The sequence below is a fragment of the Propithecus coquereli genome, unplaced genomic scaffold (genome assembly GCF_000956105.1).
Source record: "Propithecus coquereli isolate 6110/MARCELLA unplaced genomic scaffold, Pcoq_1.0 Scaffold550, whole genome shotgun sequence".
NCBI classification, from domain to species: domain Eukaryota; kingdom Metazoa; phylum Chordata; class Mammalia; order Primates; family Indriidae; genus Propithecus; species Propithecus coquereli.
This window is the reverse complement of record NW_012151397.1, coordinates 439,675-453,049: the sequence shown is the minus strand read 5'-3', so window position 1 is coordinate 453,049 and position 13,375 is coordinate 439,675.

Below are 13,375 nucleotides of genomic sequence, written 5' to 3'. Positions count from 1 at the left end.
TTAAAATAAATACCATTTGTATATTGTTTGCAACTCCTAGCACAATCTCAGCATGCAGCAGTGGTTTAACTGATGGCTTTAAAAAGCTAAATGAATCACAAAATCTTAAAAATTAACATTAATCAAATATAGTGTTAAGACTCATTATATTTCCCTATTCCTAAAAAGACCAGCTTATAAGTAGTACTATTTAATAGTACTATTAATAGAACTAATATTTAGTCATTCTACAGTAAAAAAAATTTCTTACTTATACCTAAATAAAATCTTTACCACATTGGTTTAAAAATATAAATGAAGCAGTATACATTGTATTGTGTTTATGATGGATCAGTGAAAAATATTTTAGTATCGTTTGTTGAAGTATTCAATGATTCTTAAAACTAGTATATCTGTTATTAAAGATAATAGAAATGTAAATGCTTTTTACTGTTGATTTATAATTCTTGGCAAATTTATTGTGTTGCTAAATATGGTGGCCTAGTTTACAGAAAAACAGAAACTGTTTATAAGATGTCAAATTAAGAGATCTAAATTAAAACTTCCAAAGTCACTAATAACAGCTATGCTTTATGATTTTGTTTTTTTCTTTTTTTTGAGCCATTACACTCTCTTCCTAGAAACATGTGGTATGGCAGCTACTGCAGTGAGTTCTATATCAGAAGACATAAAAAAAAGGTAGAGGAAGTTGTTATTTTTTCAACTAGGAACTAAATATTTATGAACACATTATATGCAATGAGGTGCTGAGATACATTTAGGAAGTATTGTGAAACTAATAGTTAATAGAAGCAAGAGATACAGTGTATTCATGTCAACCTTAGGGGTACATTATAATATTTTGTGTAACAGATTATGGATAATTGTGGAGCAACCAAGTTAAAATATATTCAAGAGAAAATTTACCTTTTGAATTTCTATGTTGCCAAGAACAAACCTTAATTTAAAATAAATAACTGTAGAGTGTACTCAAATCACCAGACACTTTAATTATACTTGATGCTTCCTGAAAGTAACACAGACTTCCCAGGGGCCCATCACTAAAGCTGTTATCTTTGGGGTTTTTTTTTGGTGTGAGATGTTATCATTGTGGTTTTGATTTGCATTTCCCTAATGATTAGTGATATTAAGCATCATTTCATATACCTGTTGGGTATTATATATCTTCTTTAGAGAAATATCTATTCAAGTCTTTTGTTCATTTTTTAATTAGGTTATTTGGTATTTTGCCATTGAGTCATAGTGGTTCCTTATGTATTTTGGATATTAATACCCTGTCAGATGTGTATGGTTTGAAAATATTTTCTCCCATTCTGTAGATTACCTTTTCATTCCATTGATTGCCTCCTTTGCTCTACAGAAGTTTTTTATTTTGATATAGCCTCACTTGTCTATTTTGCTTTTATTGCCTGTGCTTCGAGTATAATATGAAAAAAATTCTGTATCTAAATCAAAATCATGAAGCTTTTTACCTATGTTTTCTCCTAGGAATTTTGTAAATTCAGATCTTACATTTAAATCTGTAATCCAATTTAAGTTGATTTTGTGTAAGAAAAGGGTATAATTTTATTTTTTCACATGTAGACATCCAGTTTTCTCAGCACTGGCTGTTGCAGAGACTATCCTTTTTCTATTGTGTATTCTTGGCATGTCTGTCAGAGATCAGCTGACCATATACAGGTGGGTTTATTTTTGAAATCTCTAGTCTATTCCACTGGCTTATACATCTGTTTTTAGACCAGTAAAACAGCTATAAACAGCAAATACAGTATCATATTGTTTTAATTCTGCAACTTTATAACATATTCTGAAATCAAAAAGTGTGATTCCTCCAGCTTTGTTCTCCCTTCCCAAGATTGCTTTGGCTATTTGAGGTCTCCTATAGTTCTACATGAATTTTAGGATTTTTTTTTAATTTATGTAAAAAATGCCATTAGGATTTTGATAGGGATTACATTGAATCTATAGATTGCTTTGGGTATTATGGACATTTAAACATATTAATTCTTCCTATCTATTAATATGAGATAGTTTTCCATTTATTTTTGTTTTCTTTCATTTATTTCATCAGTGTTACATAGTTTTCAGTATACAAGTCATTCATTTCCTTGGATACGTATATCCCTAATTATATTATTTTTTTGTGATGCTATTGTAAATGGGATTGCTTGCTTAATCTCTCTTTCAGATAATTTATTATTAGTGTATAGAAACACAATTGATTTTTGTATGTTGATTTTTTATCCTGTAACTTTACTGAATTTATTAGTTCTAAAAGATTTTTGTGCAGTCTTTAGGATTTTCTAAATATAAGATCATTTGAAAACAAAGATAATTTTACTTCTTTTTTTCCCCCCTATTTGGATGCCTCTTTTTTTTTTTTTTTCGTTGCTTAATTGATTTGGCTAGAACTTCCAGTACTATGTTGAAAAGAAATTGCAAAAATGGACACATCCTTACCTTGCTCCTGATCTTAGAGAAAATGCTTTCAGTTTTACACTATTGATTGGGATCTATGCAGGCTTCATCAGCACTCTGTGTGAACCTACCCTTCAGCATCACACTGAAAGCCTGGAACATTGGAGGCATGCTGCACTTGCTCTTCCTCCCTGCGACTGGGCTATTAGGCTAGCCTGAGTGCTAAGTTGATAATTTCCTAGCACATGTTTAATATAATCTGTGCACAGCTATGTGCCTCTGCAGGCCAGTTGGGAATCTACTAGAATATACCTTAGTGTAGAACTGCTGGTTTGTATACTAAAAAAGGAATATATTGTACATGATAATGTAAAATTGTTTGTTTTCCAAACTGGTTGCACAACTTTGTAGTTTGGAGTATCCCACAAACTGGTTCCATTTATATACATCCTTACCCATATTGTTCTCAGAATTCTTAATTAACCATCTAATGGTTATAATAGCACTCAGACTAGCCTAATAGCCCAGTCTGGTCATTTCAGTCTGTGAACAGCTTTTTCCTTTTACCTCAGGGCATCTTACCTGGTCTAAGTGCATTGTAAGTCATATAAGATGATTAAAAAAAGCATTGCTGAGAATAGCAAAACCATAACAGCAGCTTAAAATGGAGAACACAAAATGAAATTGAGGTATATTCAAGCAATGGCATGATATATAGCAGAAAAATAAATGAGCTGCAATATAAGCAACAATATATATGAAATGTACATATATATTGATGGGAAAATGTACCCGGATTACCGAATATAAGCAAACTAAAGTTAGAGAGTATATGGTTATTTGTGTGGGAATATCTACATATATACTTATATTGATGTATATATATGTGTATATATACAAATCCATATTTCTAATAAACAGAATAATTATATAACTATAATTATATATATTTTTATAAATTATTAAAATTATAATAATAAAGTTCAGGATAATGGTTTTCAGATGGATTCCTGATGGTTTCTTTTCCTGCTTGGCAAAGACAAGTAGGTAAGGAGACTAGGTAATGGGCTAGGGAAAGAGAGTACACTAAATATTGCGGGGGTAATGTTAATATTCTAATTTGTAAGTTTGGCTGTGAAGCAGAGCACACAATCGGCGGGTAAGAGGGAGGGAGCAGGAAGTAAAAGATGCTGTTTGTTTGTTAGTTATATAAAATGAGAAAATAATATGTTTTAATGTTGACAGGGATAATTTTGTCTCTATTTATTTTTGCTCTGATATTTAGTATCATATTTCCTTCTTTCTACTGACTTTGGGCTTCATTTGTTTTTCTTTTTCTAGTTTCCTGAGGTATAATGTTAGGTTGGTTATTTGAGATCCTTATTCTTTATTGATGTAGGCATTTATTGCTATAAACTCACCTCTTAGAACTGCTTTTGCTGCATGTCATATGTTTAGATAAGTTGTGTTTCCATTTTCATTTGTCTCAAGATATACTTTAATTTCCCTTTAAACTTCCTCTTTGAGCCATTGGTTGTTCAGGAATATGTTTTTTAATTTCCATAATTTTAAATTTTTCATAAGTCCTCCTATTATTGATTTCCAGAGTGATGACACTATGGTTAGAATACATACCTCATATAATTTCAATCTTCTCAAATTTGTTAAGACTTGTGTTGTAGCCTAACCTATGAGCTATCCTGGAGAAGATTGTGTGTGTGTGTGTGTGTGTTTTGAGAAAAGTATGTGCTTTGTGCTGTTGGATGTAATGTGCTGTATATTTCTCTTAGGTCCATTTGGTCTAAAGTATAGTTCAGGTCCAATGTTTCCTTACTGATTTCCAGTCTGAATTATCTATTCATTATTGAAAATAGGGCATTGAAATCCTCTACTATTATTGTATTGCAGTCTATCTCTCCCTTCAGTTCTGTTAATACTTACTTTAAATATTAGGTCCTTCAATGTTGGATGCATGTACATTTACTACTCTTATAGGCTTTTTATGATTTGACCCCTTTATCATTATATAATGATTTTTTTGTCTCTTTACAATTTTTGACTCAAAGTTTATTTCATCTAAGTGTAGCTACTCTTGCTCTCTTTAGGTTTCCACTTACATGCTCTATCTTTTTCCATCCCTTCACGTTCAGTTTTTGTGCATCCTTGGATGTTATATGAGTCTCTTGTAGGCCATAAGTAGTTCAGTCTTATTTTTTTTTATGCATTCAGTTACTCTCTTTTGATGGGATAATTTAATCCATTTACATTCAAGGTGATTATTGATAGGTAAGGAGTTACTACTACAATTTTGTTTATTTTTTTCTGGCTATTTTATAGACCCTTTGTTCCTTTTTTTTCTCTTTTGCTGTCTTCCTTTGTGATTAGGTGATTTTCTCTTAGTGTTATGCTTTGATTTCATACTTTTTATCTTGTGAATATATACTATAGGTTTTTGCTTTGTGATCACATGGAGGCTTACATAAAACATCTTATAGTCATAATAGGCTATTTTTAGCTGACACTAAGTTAACTTTGATCACGTTAAAAAAAACTCCACAATTTGTCTCTCCCTCTTTGATGATTTGATATCACAATTAATATCTTTTTACATTGTGTATCCCTTATCAAATTATTGTAGCTATTATCATTATTTCTAATAGTTTTGTCTTTTAACCTTCAAACTAAATATAGTATGAGAGTATTCTGAATTTGACTACATAGTTACTTTTACCAGTGAGTTTTACACTTCATATGTTTTCATGTTACTAATTAACATCCTTTACTTCAGCTTGAAGAACTCTCTTTAGCATTTCTTACAAGGTCATAAACTCCTTTAGCATTTGCTTGTCTGAGAAAGTTTTTCCTTCATTTCTGATGGACAGTTTATTCTGGGTAAAAGATTCTTGGTTGGGAGGCTTTCTTTTTTTTTTTTTTTTCCTTTAGCACTTTTAATATACCATCTCACTGTCTCCTGGCCTATAAGGTTTTTGCTAAGAAGTGTGTTGCTTGCCTTACTGGGCTCCCTTATATATAATATGCTTCTTTTCTCCTGTTGCTTTCATTATCTGCTCTATGTCTTTGATTTGGGTAGTTTATTTATGATATGTCTTGATGTATTATTGTTTGGATTGAGTGTGATTGAAGACTTTTGACTTTCCTGTACGTGGACATATATATCTCCCCAGATTTCGAAAGTTTTCAGTAATAAGCTTTCTGTCCCTTTGTCTCTCTCTTCTCCTTTTCTCATTACTATAAATATTTGGCTTCTTTATGCTGTCCCATAAATCCTGCAGGCTTTCTTACTTTTTATTTTTAAATTTTTTTCCCCTCTGACTGTATGTTTTCAAATAACCCACCTTAAAGTTCACAGCTCCTTTTTTTCTGCTTGATCAAGTCTGATGTTGATACTGTCTTTTGCATTTTCATTTTATTTATTTTATTCCTTCTCTCCAGAATTTTGGATTTTTTGCATGATTTCAATCTTTCTGATAAATTTTTAATTTTATAGTTTTCCTGAATTTGTTGAATTGTTTCTCTGTATTTTATTGAAGTTTTCTGAGTTTCCTTAAAACAATTATTTTGATATCTTTGTAAGGCAGTTCATAAATCTATAGATCTCAATTTCTTTGAGGTCAGTTACTGATAAATTATTATATTCTTTTGGTGGTAATATGTCTTCTTGGTTTTTTGTTTCTTATTGCCTTACATTGATATCTGTGCATTTGTCAGAGTGGTCACCTCTTTCAGACTTTACAGGGTCATTGAGCAGGGAAAGACCTATGGGGTGGTGTGAGGGCATGGCTAGATGAGATGCCGCAGCTCTGGCACCAGTGAGGACAGAGCTGTGTAGTTTCTGTGTAGTTTGGTCAGATGAGGTGGGCATTGGAACCCTTGAAACTAGGGTCCAGAGAGTTGGCTAGTTCTCAATGGTGGCTGAGATGGTATCTGGAGCATAAACATGTACAGAGAGACCTTGGTTCCAGGGCCCAGGGTGCAAACTAGCTTGCTATGGTGATTGCTCTGGTGTCTGAGGCATGGTGCGTGCACTGTACCACAATTCTGGAGTTTGAAGTATGGACACTTGTCATGTGGCCACAGTTCAAAGACCAGGGTCATACGCAAGATTGGGAGAGTTGGCAACTCTGGTCCCTGAATGGTACAACAGTATCCACTTCTGTAAGGTCAAGGGTGTGCACCTGTGTCTCCCTCCCTGGAGTTCCTCGTAAAAAATGGCTGCTGGTTACCTCTGTTGCAAAAGATGCCAGTGTCTTCCATGGAGCATGCCACTGGGGACCACAGTGTTTCCCACCACATGGCTTGTATTGATGGCCTCTGACTTTCTTCTTTGTTCCTAGCCATCTCCTGGAGTCTCAGGTAGCTGATCTCACCAGTGATACTATCTGTGTGGATATTCTTTGAGTTCTTTTGCTCCATTGTGTTGCTACATATTCTTAAATGGGCCACCCTTGAGGTCTTCCAGGGAAATTTTGGTTTGTGTATAGCTGTTTATATTTGTTTTTTCATAGAGAGATGAAGGCATATCTCCTACTCTACCATCTTGCTGACATCTGATGGGGATGATTTAGTAGGGACTGAGAAACTGATGAACAGAGAGAAACTGATGAAGGAACAGAGACAAAGTTTTTCAGAAACAAAACTGTTCAAAAGGTGAGAGAGAATGGGACTTAGAGCACAAGTACAAGGGCTGGCCTTTGAAAGGAACAGGAAAATCTATTCATAATCAGAAGAGAGCAAGGGCTAAAAATACAGATGTTTCTGGGTTGACCGGTTTGGTAGTCAAAAGATAAGAGAGTTCATTATCTTCACCTGGGGGGTAAGGGAAACAGAAAAATAGGAGTTGAGAATTAAAAAGAAGTATAAAATAGCCAAAAATAGAAGGGCAAGTTTCTTACTTACGAACCTTCAGTATTTGTGGCTAGAAAACTTTTGTTCATTGTAGATCCCAGTAAACTACAATCTTAGAGAAACAAGTAAAAATACAACTGGGACTAACAAATACCCTTGAAAGTCCCTGCTTTCTGAGGCCCTTGCCACAAGCCATCAAGAATTATATGTCACCGCTCTAACTTTATTTTAATCATAGTTATACAGATGAATATAGTTGTAAATGCTAAGGAAATTTTGCCAATGGAAATATTAATAGTTCCCCTTTCTGAACTCTAATTTCCCTTTTTCATTGTAAAATAAAGCCATTATACATTTTTCAATGATAAAAGAAAATGAAAATTTTAATAATTATTATACTTTAGAACTCCAGTTCTTGAGTTAAATTCCAAAAGGAAATTAAACCCTCTAACAGTATTATTTGCCAAGTTTTGCTGTGTAATTAGTATTACCTAAAAAGAACTGAATAGATGACAATCACAGTAGTAACTAGAGAAGAAGAAAATTTTCACAGGGTAAATGAGGCATGTTGCAATTTCTGCATTAAAATAAGTGTTCTTGCTCAGAATTATCAAGGAGGGATAAATACCTATATTGAGATATTTCTATTGCATGCACAAGCACACAAATATGGTTGATTTTTATTTTCAATTGTCTTTGGTGCTTGATTTTCAAGCCATGAAAAAAATCAATGTCTTTATAGACTTTAGGCTTTAAGAAGGGTCTTATGAATGTGAAAAACAGAAACATGTTTTCCAGTGCAACTTTCAGCAACTAGAATGCATGTTATATAATATTCTTTCTCCTATGAGAAACTAAGTCTCACCTAGATCATTTTAGCGAAGCAAGTACAATACATATTTTTAAGTGCTCTGCCTTATGATAATGTATTACTCCAACTTTCCCTTTCAAAGGAACTTATCCCAGGGCATTGTCTTATCTTGCTGAGTTACCCTGCCTCAGATTTCTATTACTCCCAGTGCTCTGGCCCATAACATAGGCTTCCCAGGTACATCTGCAAGCCTGTGTGTAGCCAACTGCAATATAGTCACACCTTGATGTCCAATAAATGTGACATAATTCAACTATATTAACTATTTAATTACTGATTATACTAAGTGTTAGTTCAAAACTTATGGTCTATCTTTTAAATAAATTTGACAGTATTGAAAATATTGGGATTTCAAAGAGCTTCTGTTTCTGTAAATAGGTCCAAAGTGACATAATGATATTTTGATCGTCCTCAGAATGGACTGCTTTATAGCTCTCAATACAAATATTTATGTTTTGATTTACATATATATGAATCTCATTATATAATATTCAAAACCTATCAGTGTGATTCAGTCTATATAAAAATATAGATGAATTTTATACTTCAATGATACTTGTTCACTTCATGCCGCTTTATTTTAATTTTTTAAATTTTGATTGCTTCTTTTCTATGGATGTTTATTCCTATAATTCTCTTCCCCCCATTGTTGTATTATATCTTACAGTATATAACATAGTACTAGTCATAGTGTAGGCATTATTAAAAGTAGCAATTTGATTTTTATTAATAATATTAATATTTAAATTACTGAAACCATTACATTGTCTATCACATAATATATATGCTCAATGTTGTTTTGATAAAGAAACAAATGGTTGAACCCTCAAATATGGTACAAAATTAATTTTTCTCTCCAAAATGCTAAATAAATTTCTTTAAGTTTAGAACTTTTATAATAGCTTATAGACTTACTCCTTCATTAAGTTGTTTTCAGATTCTGAAATACTTTCACAAAAAGTCTGCCCCATAAATCTCTGCTTTTCACACGGTTCCATATTAATTTATCTGACTTGATCTGTTAAGAATTCTTTCTCTTCTCCTTGTCTATTCTAACATGTCTTCTGAAAGATAATGAAGGAAATAAATGGCACTTATCAATATGGCTTATAAAACTGCACACATTTTTTAAAAAAAGAAAGGATGATGAAGGACTTCCAGTTATGTCTAGATATCCTCTAGAAATATCATTCAATTAGAATAAGAGAATAAGATAATTCCTGAGTTGCTCATAATTTCATCACCCTAAGATAACTGAAGTATAAAGAAAGAATTTGTTAATAAAGTAAAAGTAGAAAAACAAAATGCCATATCATTTAAAGTCCATGGTAGAAGAAAACTAAACATAATAAAATACAACAAGCAGAACGAGAATACCTTCTCAGTCTGACCCTTCAGCATCCTCTGAAATTTCAAAGGATGGTTTACATGCAAAGGATAATAACTAAGGAAAGACAGCAAAATTTTTTACATTTGAGACCAACTCAAATTGAAGACACAAATGTTACTTTTTATATTCCTCATCCCCCTTATCCCTGACAGAAAGAAATCCTGGGATGAGAGGCAAGATGGCTGACTAGGGACATCAGTCATCAGATCATCCCAGAAGAAGAAAATGTTTCAGCTGAAAAAGCATAGCCCAGGTGGAATACTGAGGGAAGATTGCCAGAACCTCCTGGAGTTCTGAACTGTAGGGCAGGCTTCCCCTAGGGGATAGGAAAGTGCAGTGAGCTGCAATGTTTTTAGGGATAAAGAAAAGCAGAGTGTGTGTTCCTCTCTGCCCAATAGCCCATGGCTTGTGATTCTGATTTGTCTGCACCCCTTCCAGTAGAGACACAGGTGCAGAAGAGCAGGAGAGTGTTCCCACCCCAGAACAAAAGCAGCACCAGAGCCAGGAAGGGATGTGGAGACGGAGACTTCCCCTCCCACCGCCCACTGCTGCCAACATAGCCATGTCTGCTCCCAGGAGGGTTCGGCGTGGTCATGCCACAGCATGGGCAATCTCAGGCCTGTAGGGGGGCTGCATGCCCAGGTTTTGCATAAAGGATGAGGCTCATTACCCTCAGTTCATGGAAAGGGAATATTTTTGCAACTGCCCTGACCAGAGAATCTCAGCCCTTGGGTCTCTGTATCACTGGATCCACAGCTACAATTTCCAAGTACCCATTCAGACCACAGTAGCTTCAACGGGCTGGTGGGTCCCAGGGGAACTGTGTGATTCCCAGAGCTTGGACATTCAGTGTGGGCTACTTCCAGGTGAGAGGAGAGTGCAGCACAGTAGACGGCCCCTTGGGACAAAGGGCACCAGAGCACCAGCTCTTCTCAGTTCAGAGTCTTCTCCTTTGGCTTCTCCTTCCCTGCCCACTGCTGTCACCGACCTAAGAGACAATCCAGGGCACTTGGGAGCAGCTGCCCCTCCTCTGATGGTGTGCCCACCACACCCAGGCTTCCAAAGAGAGTGGGGCTCATGCCTTTCCCTTTAAAAAGCTGCAGTTTTCTACAGCAAAGAACAGGTGAGCTGAAAGCTAACTGTTTCAAGCTGATAGAAGCTTCATCCCAAGGCAATCTGGGCAGAGATCTGCAGGACAGGTACTTTATGTGGCCCTCAGCTACATTATGGCCTGGAGGAAAAAGTGACTATCTGAACTGAAGGTCACTGGTCCTGGGATAGTAGCATGGTAGGGAGGGAGATAACACATCTGCCTAGCCAGTTCTGGGAACCTGGTTCACTTCCCTTCTTCCTCCCCGCCCCCCATGGAGACCACCACGAAATTTCACATAAGCTCCCCTGCCACCCGCACCGGGTCTGGTACTTCTCCCTGGGGTATATGACAGTGAGGATGCAATCCTTCCTCTTTCAGTGTCAAAATGTTTTTATGCTAATGTTTTTTCTTTAACACACATATATTTACTTCTACCTGACTTTTTAATTAACGTCCTATTTTCTCTCAGTATTGATAAATTCACTTTTTAATGTATGCAGAAGAGGATCTGACATCAAACTTTAGAACACAGCCTAAACTTTTTGTAGTTCAGTTTGCTGTTCAGCCTGACATTCACTTTTCTGAATAACAAGGTCAATGTGTGGTCTCAACGACAGAAAGAGTAAAACAGAAGTGAATAATATTTCTCGAATATTATTCTTAATTTCTTTAATAGTAGTTTATTTAACCACAAATATTTGTTGGCCCTCAAGCTCAATTTTATCATTTTAACATGTTAGGTTCTTTTGACTTAAATATAAGTTTTGAAAATATTTCAATAAAAAATTTATGAGTATTTTAATTAATTTCATTGAAATAGATGTAGAACTAGGTCTGCCAGGATAAGGTAGCTTCTGGTATCTTTGATTTAATAAACATAGGATTTTTAGGTACTATTTTGATCACTAGAGGGAGCTTACATTGTATTACCAAAATTATAAAAATATGGTGAGAAACAATATAAAATTCATTTTGAATAAAGAAATGCAGGGGATTTAAGTTATAAAAGAAGTTAAATCTCTTATGCATGTCAGAGTCCATGGTGGGTAGAGATTTTTATTAAAATCAGGTTTGCTTTGTAGGAACACCACTGATTTGAATAAGAAGTGAAAACTTCATATATTTCAGGTGATATGAGTACATAAAATTGGACATAGGAAAATATAAATTGGCTTTTACTGTTTAGCATAGGAAATATAGAAATTGTTGATTATGTCAAATGACAGTTTGAGGTCACAAGTATAAAGAAATATATTAAAAAATAGCAAGGTAAAGTATGAAATATTACATTGTTTAAAGTGGAAAGGAGAAAATATACACAAAATGAGGACTAAAGGGTAAAAATGCTAACCTAGCAGAGAAAAATTTAACAATCACTCCAGATTGTAGTCTGAATCAGCAAGATTGATAAGAAAGCAAATATACTGCATGGATTAGAGAAACTGCATGGTAATTCTCTAACTTTACTATTCATCTAAAGATTGGCACAGATGCTGAATTTTGAAAAGGATTAGAAAAGAGAACATTTAGGAAATGAGAAGCAAATTCAGGTTATGCAGCACAGTGGAAAGAACACTGGGCAGTGAAGACATGAGTGCATGTTCTTGAGGTTACAATAATGTAGCTAACTCACCAGAGGCCAAAGTCAAGTCATTTCATTTCTCTCAGCCTCATGGTCCTCATTTGTCAGATGAAAACATTTGCAAAATTATCTCATCATTCTCCAGCAGGTCTCAAATTTTACAGTGAATTGAATTAGGAATACACGGGCCACTGAGAGACTATTAAAACCCACTATAGTGGACTTTAAACATGTATACAGGAATGTGACAAAAGTTGGTAAGCTACTCACAACACTCATTGATGACAGAACTGGAAACAAAATGAGTTCAATCAGAAGTAAGAACAGGTATGTTAGGCTAATGATTCCCAATCCTTACTGCCTCAGCAGACCTCTTAAAAAATGCAGAACCTCAGCCTTTACTCCAGGATTCTGTTTCATATAATCTAGATGTGACCAAACATCAATGTGTTTTAACAATTCTCCTAAATGTTTTAAATTTTGCTCCAGGTCTGAAAACCTCTGGATTAGACATGATAAAATATTACCTGCCAGTGAAATGTTATACATAATCCCTTTCTCTGAGCCAATAAATATTAGAAAATCAATGATCTACAAAATGAACACTATAACCATAATAGATAGTAATATTTATTGAGACCTTAACATATTTACTAGACACTTTTCTAGGTGCCTTAAATGCATTAGCTTAATTAATCCTCTCAACAATATTTTGATGTATTTACCTATATTTTCCATTTTAAATATGAGGATACAATATTAAGTGCTTATAAATTGGGGAGTTCTGTACCCACGCTATGCTCTATCCTATAGGATTTTTACCATCAGACACAGAATTTCATTTGCTTCCAGTTCAATACCATCCTGATCTAGTTATGATTAAAAATAAAGTAATGAAAGAGTGTCAGTTCTTTTACTATACCCTATGTTCTCTCAAAAGTATTACATTAATATAAAATTCCTGTTTGGTGCTTTCAATATAAAATATGGTTTAGTTTTCCCAAGTTATAATCCACATCCCCAAATTAAAGCTCCTTTAAAAATTTATTTTCCTCTGGAAAATATTACCTATATTTTAATTGTGACTGCATTACCTTAGATTTTCCATCAAGTTTGGTGTTCTAGAAACTAGAACATAAAATTGCTATGTTCTTT